At 36.5% G+C, this 17900-nt stretch overlaps 1 long non-coding RNA gene across 4 annotated transcripts; it reads left to right on the top strand.

Annotated features, from left to right (window-relative positions):
• The first annotated feature begins 3818 nt into the window (after window positions 1-3818).
• LOC108530788 (uncharacterized) lies at window positions 3819-15619 on the top strand. 4 transcript variants are annotated; one of them, XR_001885961.1, is made up of 6 exons: window positions 3819-3967; window positions 4526-4631; window positions 9656-9781; window positions 11384-11465; window positions 13108-13190; window positions 15029-15619. It is a non-coding gene; the product is annotated as an uncharacterized LOC108530788 (long non-coding RNA). The 4 variants fall into 4 exon arrangements; XR_001885960.1 differs by lacking the exon at window positions 11384-11465; XR_001885962.1 differs by lacking the exon at window positions 11384-11465 and having other exon boundaries at window positions 13095-13190.
• The last annotated feature ends 2281 nt before the right edge of the window (window positions 15620-17900 follow it).

Raw genomic sequence — 17900 nt, 5'->3', positions numbered from 1 at the left:
TGTACAGTATTTGTGTATGTTTTTGTATTGTCCCACTCTACTAAAATAGAAACTTCATGAGAGTAGGGATTTTTCACTATCTTGCCCTCTACTGTCTTCTGTAGCACCTGAAACAGTGCCTGATATACAATGGGGATTCCATAAATAACTTCTTGAATGCCTAAATGAATGACTTCTTTGTGGCATAGTTCTTCCCCTTGTTCTAATTTACTTCTTTCAGATGGTATGCAGAAGAACATGTTGAATGGAACATTGACTTCAAGATTAGAAAGTCAGACAGACTTTAAGAAAGGCAAAGGCAGTCAAATATGCCAATTACTTCGGAAGGGTAATGGCATATTTTGAAATTTGGAAGCTGCTTCATTAAAATTCATTTTGCGCTACATAAAATAAGAAATCGGGAGCCTGACAGAAATGAAACTCAAACAGGCATTCATTTCCTTTATCTTTTTACAAGACAGATCAATTAGTAATTTTATGGTTGAAAAAATCCATTTTTAAATGTTATGTGAGACTTAGTGTAATATCAAATCTGGCCTAATGTCACCTTTATTAAGGAATTGAAAGCACTTTTACATCTGTTCATTCACTAAAAAAATACTGAGAAGCACATTTTTCAACATCTAAAGTTTATAATGGAAGAGGAAAATGGGCATAGAAATGATCTTGTTGCATAATTAACTCCTCCAAAAGTAAATGCAAGAGATAGGCACCGGACAGGAATATTTCCAGAGTTGCATTTACATTTGTAAACCATGCCACAGAAACCCTCCCAAACAGGTGTAATGGAGAGTCCAGATGGCCTCAACCAGGGGCCAGAAAGCCCGACACCTTCTGCTGCATCTCTGGCCACTTTTATGGGCTCACTGGGTTTGGCTGCATGAGCACCTGGCTGGGGGGCAGCCAAGGGGACACACAGGTGGTGCCGGATGAGAAACAAGAGTTTCCAAGCGAGAGGCTCCTGTGCTGCTGGAGAATTGCCTCCCTCTCCACCAAGGGAGTTATAAAACCAAGATCCAGGTCATTTATGGATACTAAAGATCCTGGATATCTTTTAGATAAGACAGTGTAGTGGTTATTTAACGTCGGTAACTTAGGTAATTACATTCTGCCACCTAAATTTCCCCTGCCATTCTATCAGATCCGGTACGTGCCTTTGCATTTCAGTTCTGTGTAGGGTTTCTGTGTAGCTATTAAGCAGCTTGCTAAGCTCTCTCTAGGCAACAGAAGAGTGTGTATTCTTTATGAGCTGGGTGTTGGGGTGAGGATGTGTGTTGCTGGTGATCCTCCATGTGGATCTGGTTCTAGCGGGTGTTTCCCTGGCATAATTATAAACGAGGAGATCTTTTGGCCCTTTTGATTGCAAACAGAGCTTTGGGAAAGTGATGCTGATTGATGAGTGTGGTTCCTGCCAATGAGAGTGAGGCAGCAATGGAATTTTCCAAGTCACAAAACTGATGATAGAATCTCTGCCTGATGGCAGGATTTCTAAGGGATGACTACTGTGCAAGCAGACCTACTGAGGAGAGCTTAAGGATGCATAATCAAAGTACCGTAAAGAAGGTCACATCTTTTTCTCCATTTAGCTTTTCCACCAGTGTAGACTCCATGTAGCATTCATATGCTAGAAAAGCTTAGCCATGGAGGTAGAGAAAATGTTGACGAATACTGAAAAGCTGCAATTCCCCCAAATACACACCTTCTTCTTCCCCCACAGCACTTGGCTGCATCAAGATTTTGCATTTTAAAGATAGATTATAAAAATTGAAGTGTATCACTTCAGCGAACTAATACCAGCTGACTTTATTATTTCCAGCAGTTTAAAAGTATTTCCCTGTGCAAATATGCCCAAGGAAATTCTCAAACCAGATAGACTTCCAAGGTGTGTTCATGACTGTGCCCAATTCCAAGTTGTTACTTGGAGCTCCACTCTTCTATTGTAACTGGTAAACTTCCACGGGCAGGGGAGGGAGGGAGGAAGGCTTTATTATAGGAAATATTCTTCAGTGAGTGTTAATTGATATAGAGAGAAATAATTTCCTAATCTTAGTTCTTTGACAAAGAAAATAAATAGCCAAAATGTCTCTACATAAGCCTTCTTCTTTCTTCCTTTATTTTTATAAATCCATAGCTACAAAAGAAAAAGTTAACTTGTTTCATCCAGTACATGTTCCTGAAGAGAAATGTGAGCTGATCCTTCAGATTTAAAATCTGATCCTTCAGCTTTAAAATCAGACCTTTTAAGCCCTTTTCTCACCAAAACAAACATATGTCATCAATAGCAGTGTGTGTCACTTGGAATTGTGATGGTGGCATGCAATAGAAACCCTGACAAGAGCTGAAGCAAATAGAGATTTTTCTTATATAACAAGAATTCCAGAGGTGGCGGTCCAAAATTGGTGCAGTGGCTCTAGGAAGTCGTCAAAGAACTAGATTCCTTCTACCTGCTGGTCCACCATCCTCAGCTTGTACCTTTTAACTTCATGATTATAAGATGGCTGCTAGACTCCAGACATTTTGTCTTTATTCTAGCAGAAAAAAGAAAAAGAGAAGAATAGGCAGCAAGATGTTCTTGCTGGCTGAATTTATTCCTTTTTGACAGGAAAACAATAGCATTCTCATTCCCTGCCTGAAAACCTGCCCTCCTTACTGACAACAAAGCCACATAATTTCTTAGTTGCAAGGAAGTCTGAGGGAGAAAATTATTTTAACTGGCCTAAACAGTTAAATACTGGGGTCCTGAATAAAACAAGACCTGATAAGGAATTAATAGTTACGAATAAGAAAAAGACAATAGATATTGCAGGTTATTAAGCAGTGGGTGCCACTGTAAAGGAAATTCATGCCCTTTACAAACTTTGTTGGTTATCATCATTCTCTTCCTTGACATTCACCTCTATGATGTGCAAATAGTCTTGAATCTGAACTGTAATTCATAGCTCTCAGAAGAATTTTCAGCAACAGTAACTTTGCTGTATGTTGGCTTTACAGTCTCATACTTCTCTCCTTCTCCTATATTAACCTTAGACAAACAATGTTGAAATTTAATTTCTGGACATTGTCAAGAAGGAAAGATTTTCTTCTGCCTTCTTATGCTCAGTAACTGGGGACCTGTGAATTAAACTAATAAAAGATATACTAACAGGAGAAAAGGCAAAGACATACCTTTTTTATTAACATTTATGTGTATACTAGAGTCACAGAAAATAAGTGAAACTCAAAGAAGCAGTTTAACTCGGGGGTTATATACCACTTTAACAAAGGAAAGGAGAGTTGGGCTTCAAAGGACAATAAATCATGGGGAAGTAACTAGGAAACATTTCGTTGAACTAATGAAAGATAAGGGTTATTTTAGTTCAGTTTGTTTATAGAAACTCATCTCTGCATAAATGCTCCATCTCCAATTATAAGAGTTGGTCTTCACTTTCTGGTAAGATGGGGGTACCTTCACAAAGGGAAATGTATGCCCTGTTTTTAGGTAGATAAGGGGAGGACAGAGAATTCTTCTACATCTGTTGATTCTCAGTTGCCTTCAGTTCAGAATAATCCTTGTGACAAAGTGGCAAATGTTGGCATGGCAAATCCTAATCCATTTTAACACTTATCTGCAGGATCACTGATCCCACTTGTTGGAGACAGAAATGTTAATATACTTTTGCAGTGAAGCTTCATTTATATCTATGAAAGCTCTGAAGTTGAAAGTCCTTTACAAGAGGAATCTCTGTAAAGGTGTCAAGTTAATTGTGACAAACCTTACAGTTGCTTATGACCTAGCAGTATATTATGACACTGAAGGTAAGACCTGATGCACTGGACAGTAAGATTAGTCAGCTGATCCTCACCATGAGGTTAACATTTAACCCAGTTGACAGAAGGAGACCTGGGACACATAAATATTGATGGCTGGGTAAGAGAGGCCAGAGAGAAGAAGAGCAAATGAAATAACAGCATTGGGGATCCTGTGATGGTAAGTGATCACCATATGGGAGAATATAGTCAGCTGAAAAGTTGAAGATGACTTTGAAATCCAACTTAACCTTCTTACTGAACCCAGAGGCCAAAGCTGCATCCATGAGCTAGAGCCAGATGCCCTTAATTATCACCCAGCTTCCTTTAAACTGAATCCTTTTACATAAGTATATTAATATTTAACTGAGAAGTATTAGCAATTTTTCAATTAGGTTCCAGTGGGATCTTCACCTGTAAAATAGTCTTTTATCCCCCTTGATTGCAAGAGTCAGTGGGTAAAATTATGGACCAAGATTAGGTCACTATTTTGAAATGCAAGATATGGGTGTGAATTGAATTGAGGTGAGGAATCAGGTGCACTTGGGAAAATTCAAAGGATCATTTTCACTTCCCTCTGGTCACTAATGGTCTTGCTGAAGAACTCTTCCAGATAATAACATGATTAGTATTATATAAAGAGCCTTAATTATTAGCTTTCGATGACTTCTTAGAGGTGTCCTCAGGCTTGACCCAAGCACAGATCTGAGTGAGAAAAAATTTTCTTCTCTACTTTTAGGTGTCTGCTTAAAAGCCAATTGTTGTTTCCACTCCTGCTGAGGAACACAAGATTTTCTGAAAAGTCTATTGAAAAGCAATTTAACTATTGTAGGACAAAACACAAGGTAACTGTTTCCAGTAAAACTGCAGGAAGAATTAAAGGAAACAGGGTGAATTTTCTGGCCTGGAATCTGGCCAAAACAAAGGGTAATTCACTTCCATTAGGTCTTTAGTGTCCACAGTTTTAGGGCCAACTGCCTCTTCTATTAAAATACTTCTGCTGTGGTTTTGAACTGTCCCTCCTCAATGTTGCTGAATCTTATGTTATTAAATTGGCTATTAATTTCCATGTTTCTTGGAACATTTTTGTATTGTTGTTTTCAAACCTTAAAGCCTCTGTTTAAAATGCTCATCACCCCAGCTAACAGAAGATACCCCATCTCCATTTATTAGTTTCTATTTGCTATGATTTTCCTCCTTAGGCCAAAGCACACTTTAATTGAATGAAACCCTCATATTGTGTTCAAGTTGGCTAATGAGCTCAGAGCCCTGCCTAAGAGTGGTTTACCTTATTAAACGGCTTGTATAAGACATGGTTGACCTTGTGATGCAAACTCCAAGTTCAGAGACATATAAATCTCTCTTGGGATCCTGAAAATAGGGTCAAAGGTGGGACAGTACCAAGAACCTTCCAATTTTAATAATAATAACAAAAAGATGCTACCTCAATTGGGCCACATTTAACCTGGAAATGGAATGGAATAGAAAGCCAGATTGTTTTATAATTGACAGCTTTGTCTCCCAGCAGATGGCTGTAATCTCCTGAATGTGCCAAACGCAGACTCTAGGATTTTTGAGTTTGTAGAGAAAACAGAAAGGACAAATATTTATTGTAATTACAACATTTATGCATTGGATATAGTTTCACAGCCTTTTAATCCTCCTTGATTAGAAAATACAGGGTGACTTTTTTTTTCCTTGCCAGTTGAAGTTTGTTTATCAACACTTTAAAAAACATTCCAAATTTTAATAAATATAAAACTCGGTCATATAGAAACAGGTCTCTTTTTAGTTTACTTCCTGGTAAATCTATGCATCAGCCCATTTAGAGAGTTTGAATCAACATGTTATAGCCCGCAATCAGAGCTGCAGCATTCAAATTCAAGTGGTGTTGTAATCAACTCTAGATTTGTCTGAGGAAATGATCCAGGTTTCAATTTTATTTTTCTTCCCACTGATCACTGCTGGTTAGTTCTTGTCAAGAAGGTCAGTTGGGGATCTCTTGAGTGATTTACATAATTAGGTTCTCTGTGTAGTCTTTGGAAATTACTTCTGGGGCAACCGGAGCCACATTTGATCAATCCCATCAGATTATGTCTACCTCCATTGTTAGCAAATCATTAGTTAGTATCTGCATTATGATCATCCTGAAAAGCACTGAGCTAGTTTCGGCTGTAAATTGTAATTCAAATGTAAGTTCCTGGTACTGAAATCAAGGTTTTCCTGTAGCTTTTGGGTAATGGGTATAAATATCAGAAACAGCACAAGAAAATATGGGTTCAAGTCACACCTCTTCCACTTTAGCTTTTGCTGTCTTTGGCGAGGCAATTAACATTTCTTGGATGAGTTCCTGACTTGTCAATTCTAAGCACTTAAGATTGTTATGAGGATTGAGTGAGATGATGTGTATGAAATGAGATCTAAACTGTAAAGCAACCTACACTTGTAAAATGGCTACCAGTAGGTAGTTCCAGGTAGCTACCTGGGAAAATTCTATTAATTTATCAGAGCTTAGTGAGCTCCAACATAATTTATAGGCACTAATAGTGATATTTGCATCCTGCTTTTCCATGATATGGGTCTTCAATTTCAAATTCTAGTTTTCATAACAATTTTATCAAAGCTTCCACCTCTTTATACATTTTTTTTTTTGCCAAATCAGTCTAATGCTTATAACTATTTTACTCATTTAAAAAAACATTTATAAAATGCAAAGTATCCAACATTTTACTAGAAATTTCATACAAAGCTGAAATGCACCTCAAGTAGTTCTTTCTCCAGCTGACTTGAAATCTGGTACTTTTGATAATTTTCACATTTTGCAATCTGGAGCTACTGAAACTAGATTTGTCTTCATAAATGACAGCACTTCACATCCTTGAATGTGCCCAATGTTTCCATACCAAGTCTTCTCCTTCTCAGGCTCATTATTCAATAATTACACATTTCCCAAAGGACAAAAAGCCAAACTCCTTAATATTAACACTTAAGCCTTCTCTGTTTCTTAATTGGCCTCAATCTCTCTTTTCAGTCATACTTTCTACCCCCTCAGAACTCTTCCTATCCCACCACCACACCAACCTCAATTCTAGCTTATAGAACCGTTTGTATTTCTTGCAATATACCTAAGTTTTATGCCTCCATGTTCCTCATCCATCCTCCATTCTTCTATCTTCAAGTATATTGCTTGGAAAACATGTGTTCAAAATCCCAGACCTACCTTAAACATCTCCTTCTCAGAGATGCCTTCACTGATCTCCCATCAAAGTCATTTTCTCCTTGATGTTACCACTGAACTATGCCACTTTAGCATCAAGCTCATCACACTGACTTGCCCTCATTTTCTTTTTGTGGCCAACTCCCCTATTGAACAATGAGATCTATTATGTCCAGGAACTATTTTCTTTGTGTTTTCAGTGTTTCATATAGTTTTCATCCCTTTTAAGTACTCAGTGCTGTTTGTGGAATGAATGAAAGAAAAGATTTAATGAAGGAAGAAATTGGGTCCTAATTTCATAGTTGGTGGGGAATCACTAAAGGCATTAATTAAAAATACCTTCTTGAAAGAAGTAAAGAGTTGCACTTTAGGGTGGCTAACCTGTTGGTCATAGGGAGAAGGACTGAAGGCAAAGTGGGATAAAGAAAAAGAAGGCAGGAAGGCTAAGTGAGCTATTGCAATAGTCCAAGAATGAAGTGAAAAAGAGTTAAAATAGTTAAATGGGGTATGAACAGGACAAATTGTGACATATTAAGGAGCTGACTGTGCCTCTCAATAGAGACATTTTCAAATGTTTTTCTTTTCTTTATAGCACACGGTAAAATTGGATTTCTTTTGGCACCTTTGAAGTTAATGGCTACTTGATTACATTTGGCTAGTGACATATGACTAGGCATGTGTGTGCCACATCCAAATAGAAGCTCTAATAACTAGTACATAATCTGCTGCATTCTGATTTTAATGCCTCAATGATTATGAATTATGTGTCAAGATGGAACCTCTGTCAGTTCTGTTCCCTGATGGACTACGGAGTTTTTCTGCCAACTGTATCAGACATGTAGTATGAGTGAGAAGTTAACTTTTGTATATCAAAGTACTAAAATTGGGTACCTGTTATTGCAGCAAAACCTAGCATATACTGACTTGTCAGGATTCCACAACTGACGGAGGAGGGCATGCAGAAAATATTAAAATTTATCGTGCAAGAGTATAAATATGTTAGCATGAGTGAGTGAAAGTCTGCTATGTAAGGTTGTTCTTGATGTGCACTTCACAACTGCAAGGTTTATATTTGAATCACAGTCTATCTGAATTGTGACCCCTAGATGTCTAGATATACACAGTAGTCCTGGGAATGATTCGTTAAGCAAAAATAAATTATTGTTTACTGCTTCCCAAATGATATTTTGAGTGCTGGAGATACAAAGACAAAATAGAGTTGATTGCTGTTTGTGATACAGTCAGAGGTCAGCACAATGTAGCAGGTCTGATATAGGCACTGTGTACAGATAGAGTAAAAGCAACAAGTTCTATTAGTTGTAGCTGAGCTGAAGTTTAAGGATAATTTAGAATTGTTTATACAGAAGAGTGTCAGTCATTTTAAGTAGAAGGTACAGAGAAGTAAAAGTATATGACACGTCGGAGAAATAGCAGCAGATCCATGTGGCTGTGATTTAGGTATGAATTTTGGAGGTATGTGGAAATGGTAGAAAAAAAGTTTGGAAAGTTAAGTTGGGGGTCATTTAGGAAAATTAAACATTCTGCTGATGATTTAGGCTTTATTTCTTGGACGAGAGTCCTGGAAGCTTTTGATCAGATAAGCATTATATTTAAGTTTTATTTTGAAAAAAAAAAAGTACTATGAGATTTTATCATATCATGAATAGAAATAAGGATATTAGGTCAAAAGTGGAAGCTCATATATTTAGTTGTGATCTTTTGATTAGTTTTGTTTTATTTGAAAGATTATTTGCAAAAAATAAAATAAAAAATAAACTCAAGAGAGAGAGTTTATATAANNTTTCTTGGACGAGAGTCCTGGAAGCTTTTTGATCAGATAAGCATTATATTTAAGTTTTATTTTTGAAAAAAAAAAAGTACTATGAGATTTTTATCATATCATGAATAGAAATAAGGATATTAGGTCAAAAGTGGAAGCTCATATATTTAGTTGTGATCTTTTGATTAGTTTTTGTTTTATTTGAAAGATTATTTGCAAAAAAATAAAATAAAAAATAAACTCAAGAGAGAGAGTTTATTTAGTTAGTACTGATTCCAAGAATGAATCCAACTCTATTATTGGTGCTACTTTGATATTTTATCACGTTGAGTTTATCTTTTGAAAAACATGGGCCATGATTTAAAAGCTGGAAAACTTTTTGTCATGCGAAGACTGCCTCTGTTGTAATGGGATGTGATATGTAATCATGCAGGGCCATAACACCACCACCCAGGGCCAGAGAAGTTTTTGAGAATTTGTAAAAAGCAGAAGTCACCCAATTATAATCTGAATTTACCATTCCTCTGGAAAGCAAAGTTCAGTTGGATGAGCTTTGTGTCTGGTCTTTTTTCATTTTTTTGGCTTTTAAGGTCTTCCCTATAGTGACATTTACGATGATAGATTGCCACCTGTATCATGGACAATGATTTCTGGTTAACGTTTGGCAGTTCAGGTAGTGCTCTAAAATGCTGGTGTCTAGATCTGCTGCATCATCAGAATGTGAAATAAGACCTTTAGGCAACCTTCCCATGATGAAATTATTGCTTTTAGTCCTGTGCAGCCTGTTACTCTATTTATAAGCTTTTCAGGTATATCATTCTGTGTTAACAGTTTTAACTATCCAATATTTCCTCTGCTTTGTCATTACACAGATAAAAATTGGACAAGAAGAAATGTCCTAGTGGTGGTGCAAATGACCATCACAGTAGCACAGCTGGTCCCTGAAAATTCTCATCTGACTATACACATCCACTAAACTTTAAAGGCTTTACACACTGGTGAGGAACTTATGAAAATACAGCCATCAGAGAGGTGGGAAAATTAGAGAGTTATAAATGGCCTGCTGAGACATGGATGTCAAAGTAGCTGTCAGGTGTTGGCATACCCAAAGTCAAAGGAGAACTTGATTTGAATTTAATTGGTTTGAGGAGAAAGCATGATAATTATTGCCTACCCAAAGATCATTGTCCCAGGGACTCTAAGAAATGTCTTCTAAATGAAGAAATATCTGGGCTAGGGAATCGAGTGCCTAGCACAAGTAATCACTCAATTAATATTAGCTATTAACATTACTAGTCCACTGAACTTAGAAATAAATTTAAATTTTCAAGTTGAACTTAAAATCAAGTACTCCGTTGACTTTTGAACTAATTAACCTATAGCCTATGATTCAGGTTATATATTTTTTTCTTAATCCCGCAAAAGTTAAAGTGCAATTTGAACATTCCCCACCTCCTTGATAATGCTGGAGGTGATAAAATGGAACCACCGATGTCTGATAATATGTGCTCCCTACCATGTTCTGTAGGGATATTTATAAAAATGTGGCTTAACTAAAACTACCTCTGGAACTGTGATACCAAATTTCCTCATAATGAAAGTAACCATTTTGCAACCTTTAAGAATAACTACAGTTACAGTTTTAGGAAGATGCAGCATTTTCCAGATACCTATCTAGGTTTCATCCTTATATCTATCATCTCATTTGAATTTCTCAGCAGACCTATGAGATGGGTATTCTTTCTTTTTTTTTTTTTCATATGAGATTCAGAAACTGGCTCCCACACACAGTCAGTAATCAGTGAGCTGTTATTTGAACCTAGACTGAATCTGAATCACTGCATTTTTAACCACTATAATCATGGACTTCTCACTAGTGTAAGTCCAGTGTGAGTTTTATTCCTCTCTTTGCATTATTCTATGCATCAAAAGCCTTCACAAATATGATTCCTTAGACTGTCTGAATGATTGAGTGAAGCTCAATGCAAGGATTGTTAGGTTTCTCTGAAATACCCTTTCTCTGATAAATCTCTCGAAGGGAGTAGTCCAAGGATAATAAATCATGGCATCTTGGGGAATCATGGGAATTTACCTGTGTGATTGATGGAATGATCTGGCTGTCACCTGCATACATAGTAAATAAAGCCATGGAAATGCATGAGATTGCCACCTGAAAATTGACATTGGTTTGTTCATTTTCTAAGGGGAAGAATACAATAGAAAAGAAAGGAGCTGAGGGGGACCATAAGAATGATTGATAGAAAGATACAGAGTTTAGATTAGGAAACTAGAAAAGAGAATGGAAGGTTTTATTATTATTATATTACTATTTCTCCAAAGTATGCCAGTACCCTTTCCTCAATGTGCTCACTATGCATATTGCACTCTGCTAGGCACCAAGGAAAAGAGACAGAGAAAGGGAGAGAGAGAGGAAGAAAGAGAGAGACAGATGTACTCTCGCCCTTAAGGAGCTAGTAATTTAATTAATGGATTGAAAATTAATTTGCACTGAGTTGAAGGGCATGAACATGAACAGCATAGGCACATGTTTATCACCCAAGACCATTTTTACTGATTATTTCATATCATTTTTCTCTAAGTAAATGGGCCTTCTAAGGAAGAAAAGCCAAGCTCTCTGGATCACAAAAGGCTAAGCAGGATATGAAATGCAATGTGTCAAAGGTATTCAGGCAAAGCATTCTTTAATATACAAATGAAAGAAAACCAAAAGGCGAAAGATTATCTTTCATTATATGGGAAAGGAAAGCAGATAATTAATGATCAAAGTGGCAGAGACCCTTTGTGCCTTCATTTACCTCAGATTTTAATAAGGGAATAATTATAAAAACTGACAACTAAAGAGAGATGTTCACCTGGGGTTATTTAAATGTGGCTTTCTCAGCCTTGTATTTTACCTCAAAAATGTACTTACTCTTAATTTATATGTAATATAAATTGCAGACATTCTAGTGAGTCTGAGATGATTATCAAGTTGTCTTCTGGGCAGGGAAAAGATTGGCCAACTCTTTAGAAATTGTCCATCCTGGGCAATATGGTGAAACCTCACCTCTACAAAAAATACAAAACTTGGCGGGGCATGGTGGCATGCGCCTGTAGTCCCAGCTACTCAGGAAGCTAAGGTAGAAAGATCGCCTGAGCACAGGGATGTGGAGATTGCAGTGGACCTCGATCACACCACAGCACTCCAGCTTGGGTGACAGTGAGATTCTGTCTTAAACAACAAAATAAATTGTTCAGGTGTCAATGTCCAAACCACAGTTCCATGAAAATGATAATGGAATAGAGTAAGCATTATGTAATGAAGAAACACCAGGAGATAAACAGTTCAGAAAGAGAAAGAAAAATATTATCTCTAAAATTCAAGGAAACAGGAGGACAGCAATTTCTGACAACTATGGGTTTGAACGGCTATAAAAAATTGTGAACATTCCCCTTAAGACAGTTTACACTAGAGAGAATTGTGTTTTCAGTAAAGTCTTTTCTAATTAAGTGTTCTGTATCTGACTATAGGGTGTGGAATTAGCTATGTCTTTGACTCCCAAGTCTTTTCCAACTTTTAATTCCAGTTGGAAATTTTTAGTGTGAAACCACACTTCTAAAGTCTTAGCTGTTGAGAACTTGCAAATGACTGTGGACTTAGCATCTCCTCTGTAAATACTTTTTTTTTCCAGAACAGTTGCAAGGGAATAACTGGACTCAGGGCCTACATTTCACATGGTAGGCGTTCAATAAATGTGTACTGAGTATTTTTAAATGAATAAACCCTAACCACAATTAGAGAATATCTCTCTTACTGAACCTCCTTAATGTAAAATCTGTCCCTACAGTCTATATGACAATGCGTAGGTTCAGAATTCAGGTTTAGAATTCTGTTAGTTACAGCTGGGCGTGGTGGCTCACGCCTGTAATCCCAGCACTTAGGGAGGTCAAGGCGGGCAGATCACGAGGTCAGGAGATCGAGACCATCCTGGCTAACACCATGAAACCCCGTCTCTACTAAAAATACAAAAAATTAGCCTGGTGTGGTGGTGGGCGCCCGTAGTCCCAGCTACTGGGGAGGCTGAGGCAGGAGAATGGCGTGAATCCAGGAGGCGGAGCTTGCAGTGAGCCGAGATAGAGCCACTGCACTCCAGCCTGGGCGACAGAGCAAGACTCTGTCTCAAAAAATAAAATAAAATAAATTTAAAAAAAGATTCTGTTAGTGACTCAGCCGTTAACCATTTAGATAGTCACAATTCACATACTCACTTAAGTTTTGGGCAAATGACTGCCACTTGGGTTTAATGATAGTTTCACCTTGAAGTTTTCAGAAGAAAAAGGTCCCCTAAGCATGAAATAATGTTCTCCCTGGATTATGATGATCATCTGAGAACAGAAGATGAAAAGGTAAGATTCTTCAGTAGTATGAGCTATTGGTCACACATCAATACACAGCTCTTCCTTTGTGGACACAGGATATCAAAGAGACCGTTCAAATTAGGTTAGGATGCTCTAACCACAGAAAGTTACCTCTGTGGGCAAGCAGAGGTGATATTTTACTGTATACATTTCTGCCAAGAGAAGGCTTCAAAGATTCCTCATACACTGGGCCAATTGAAGGCTTTAAAATCTCGCTAAGAAGTATTTTACATCTGGACTAATGTTTTCCATTAACCATTAAAGACTGGATATGTACATTGTCTTTTCATAGCTGAGGTTTAAAATTCCCTTGTATACTCCATAGCATCCTTTAAAAAATTATTTCTAAATTAGTATCAGTAACATGTCTTGATTTAAAGGTATTGGGAAAAAGAAAAAAAAAAAAAAAAAAAAAAAAAAACCAAAAGAACTTTGTTTGAAAAGGAATAATGACCAGAGACACAATGACTTGAAATTGACCTCAACTAGTTAATTCTTAGGTTTTCTTCAATAAGACAATGATTTAAAGTGAAATGAGCAAAACCCTTGATTAATCTCAGATTCTATCATAACGTCCAGAAATCTTTAAAATGGGGGCAAAATTATATTTTTAGGAGCTTAAAATATAGATGCATATATGAAAACAGCCCTATTTTACATCTGAGCAAATCAGTTATGTGCATAGTGCATAGCGCACACATAAAATTCATTTTTGATTGGTTAAAAGCCTCAGCATATCAGTGAGAATGGCTGTTCCATTACAATTCAAGGAAAAAAAAATCTGAAGTTGAAGTTCCTCTAGTTGAGTAACATTAATAACAATATTAGCAACCAGAGGAAGCAAAGACCTTAAAGTTTGGTTACCCGTTTTGGCTTTTTTTCTGTTCCTTAAGTTTAGTTTTTTACATTTTGCTTTTTTCATCATGATCACCTGAAATCAAACATGTTTATCTTATACACTATTGAGACTCGAAGAGATCCGAAGACTGGTACAATCGTAATACAGCTCCAAAGCAGAAGAGAGTGAGTCCAAATCTGTCTGACATCAATAATTTTCCTATTGCCACTATGCACATAACTATGATTCCCTCATATGTGAAACAGGGCTGATGTCTTCTTCAGAAAAGTTAAGGAGACCACATATGTTTAGCATCTAAAGCAGTGTCTGATATCTAGTAGGTATCTACATAAAAAGGTGATGATAGTAATACTTGGTGGTGGTAACTGCTATTAAAAAAAGTGACCAAAAGACTTGCATCCTAAATGGTCTGAGAATAATACCTATAGTTTCTTCAAGGAAAGAATAGCTGAGACTGTGGAGTACAAACTAATTATCTCCCAAATCTGTATGCACTGATTTCTTACATGAATAGAACTTTACCAATAGATTCGGTCACACATCATAGATTACAGTTAAGTGTTGACTGGATGAAGGATATTTTGTAGTGGTGTATAAAGAAAAAAGAAAGAAAATTATAGCCACTACAAAAATTCTATCACAATAACTAGAAAGCATGAGATTAACTGCCTAATAAAACACACATTGGAAATTCCTCCTATGGACAAGAATGTGAAGCAAAATCTGAACAGCAAAACCTTGTTTAAAACCAAAACAAGCACAAAACACATTTTTATATGAGCACATGCATATGGTTCTAGCCACTTAAATTTTAGCTCATATTTGAATAAAGATGTTCTAGCAATACCTGCTATGTTCAGAGGTCTCTTCTGTACATGATTGTGTTATGACAGTAGAAATAAGTTTAGAAACTGTCAAAAAGGAAGATTGGTTGAGATGAGAAACTTATAGTGGTCTACTTTTACAGGTGCAGAGGAAGCAAGGGTAATATCCTGTTGTCTGCTGTGCACCTCCCTCTCAACACTACAACTGTTTGAGAAAAACAGTCTGAAAGTAGACTAGAAGAAGGGTTACCAATAACCCCAAGGACAAAAGCTTTTCCTGTTTTTATGCAATTTCTATCAGACAATAGACTTACCTGGTATTGGTTTCATTTTATAAATATGAACACACACACATACATACACACCCAGATCATAAACAAAGTAGCCACTTGTGCTTTTCAGACACAGTGAGTAGATTAACAGTGCTACATATTTCCCACTTTTAATCACTTTTGGCTGTTTTTATTTACATGGTGGTGACTTTAAAGTAATATAGGACTATTTAACTCAACAAATTGCAGGTTGGTATTTAATCCTAACAGCTTTCCAACACATTCGTGTCCAGAATGGGCAGCAGCATCTCATTGCCTATGTGTCACCTGGGGAAATGAAATACCAATGATCAGTAGAAAGTCTTCAGTCTGGAAAATCTGGAAAAGGAATATCACGGCTGCATTCGATTCAACGTAAATAATAGAATAGAATCCAGTTTTTAAAGATTTTTTTCACCCTTCTTTCACACAGCCATATTGGGTAATTAAAGAAAAAAACAGATATGGAAAATTAATCTTCTGTGAAATTTCATTATTTTGTCCAAAAATGGCATGGCAGGGGTTATAAACGTAGGCAGATAACAATTGTATTAGAATTAGCAGCAGTGTAATTTTGTGTATTAAATTTCACTGAAACAGATTTGAAGATACCATATATGAATGGAGGCTTTAATCTTTGATTGAATATATGCCACGCACATAACTGTGTGACTATTTTACACAATAATAAAGAGACAGAGAAAAAAATTCCCATTAGCTGTTGCATCAAGTTTTTAGTTCAAGGAGTCTTTCCCAGTAAAACTAAAACAAAACGAGTCATAACCAGTTTGGTTTCTCTTCACAGGGTTGGCCTAATAAATAACTTGGGTAAAGCCCTTACTGCTTTTTTCACAAGCTAAAGAAGAAGGAGGCATTGATAGACGAGGCTAAGGCGTTCTGAAATATATTTGCTAAGTAAGAAACACCAATTTCTTCCAAATAAATAGTTAATTCTAATCAAATCTAACAAACCTGACAGGAAATATATAGGTGCTAAGGAAGAGAAATGAATCTCAGCCAAAAATGTGCAGTATGCAATGGAGGAGTCAAGGTTGACAAGTCATTAGATAGGAAGCTCAGAGAAGATGCCTTAACACATAGCAAGGGCAATGTTCAATTAAACATGAGGAGAATCTATTGCCACTTTAAACGTTTCCAACTATAGACCAGAGAAAATGCCCGAAGATGGGAAAAGGTGCCCTCCTGAATCTCTTCCGATCCATTGATACTGATTCTCATCTCTAGTGACAGCATTAATTCTACACTAGAAGCAGCATCAGTGGTGGAACGTGTACATGTCTAGCCCTGTTCACACCTACTGCTCTAAACATATATCCTCCAATATTTCTTTATTTTAATAGCATGAGAGAAGCTTTTTATTGTTTTTAGTGGTGGCAGTGATTTTTCCACTTACTATTACTACATAAAATATTGTGGCAAGACAGTGATTTAAAAAAAGGAGAGGATTCTGGGAAGATGGAGGAGTAGGGAGTACCAGGAATCTCTCTACCTACTTAGGCAGAAGCTGTCTGATGTAGTTATTTTGGGACTCTGGAGTCTACTGAAGGCTTGCAACTTGCAAAGAAAGACTTGGATGGTAAATTGTGGTTAATTTTAGTCAATTTCAGATGAGTACAGTAGTAATTGCCTATCTCTTGTCCCTCAGTCACATGACAGTGAGTGGTGCATGTGTTCCTGGAGCAACTTGCAAAGAGCTTGTGGGAGCCAAGGTGGGAAAAAAATGGCATGTAAAGCAGTATTAGAGATGAAATTTATAACTATAAATGCTTATGTTAAAAATAAATATCTTAAATCAACAACCTAACATTTACAACTTGAGACACTAGAAAAAGAACTAACTGAATACAAAGCTAGACAAAGTAGGAAATAATAAAGATTACAGCAGAGATAAACAGGATATAGAACAGAAAAATAATAGAGAAAATCAGTGAAACCAAAAGTCAGTTCTTTGAAAAGACCACCAAATCAACAAATTTTAGCTAGATGAAGTAATCAGAAAAGAGATGATACTCAAATCTCTAAAATCAAAGATGAAAGTGGACACATTACTAGCAATTCTATATAAATAAAAAGATTATAAGAGTACTATGAACAATTATGTGCCAACAAATTGTATAACCTAAATGAAATATAAAAATTCTTAGAAACAGAAAACCTATCAAGACAAATCATGGAGAAATACAAAATCTGAGTAGACCTGTAACTACTAAGGGGATTGAGTTAATAACCAAAAATCTCTCAACAAAGAAAAGTCCTAGATCTATGGCTTTACTAGTGGTACTGAATTTTACCAAATATTTAAAGAGAAACCAACACCAATCCTTCTTAAACTTTTCCAAAAAATAAAATGAGAGGGAACACTTTTTAACTTATTCTATGAGGCCAGCATTATCCTGATACTAAAATCAAAGACACTACAAGAAAATAAACTCAGACTAATATCCCTTATGAACTTTTAAGCAAAAGCCCTTAACAGATATTAGCAAAAAAAAGCTCAGCAACATTTTAAAAGGATTATACACCATGACTGAGTGAAATTTATTCCTGGAATGCAAGGATGGTTGAACATATGCACATCAATCAATGTAACAGAATGAAGGGATCATTAGCACAATGAAGGGGAAGGAATTCACATAATCATCTCAATTGATTCACAAAATGTATTTGACAAGATTTAATACCC

This window comes from Rhinopithecus bieti, unplaced genomic scaffold, assembly GCF_001698545.2.
Source record: "Rhinopithecus bieti isolate Rb0 unplaced genomic scaffold, ASM169854v2 scaffold_6782, whole genome shotgun sequence".
In the NCBI taxonomy this organism is placed as follows: Eukaryota; Metazoa; Chordata; class Mammalia; order Primates; family Cercopithecidae; genus Rhinopithecus; species Rhinopithecus bieti.
Note: the sequence above shows the minus strand (reverse complement) of the source record. Positions and strands in the feature narration are given on the sequence as shown.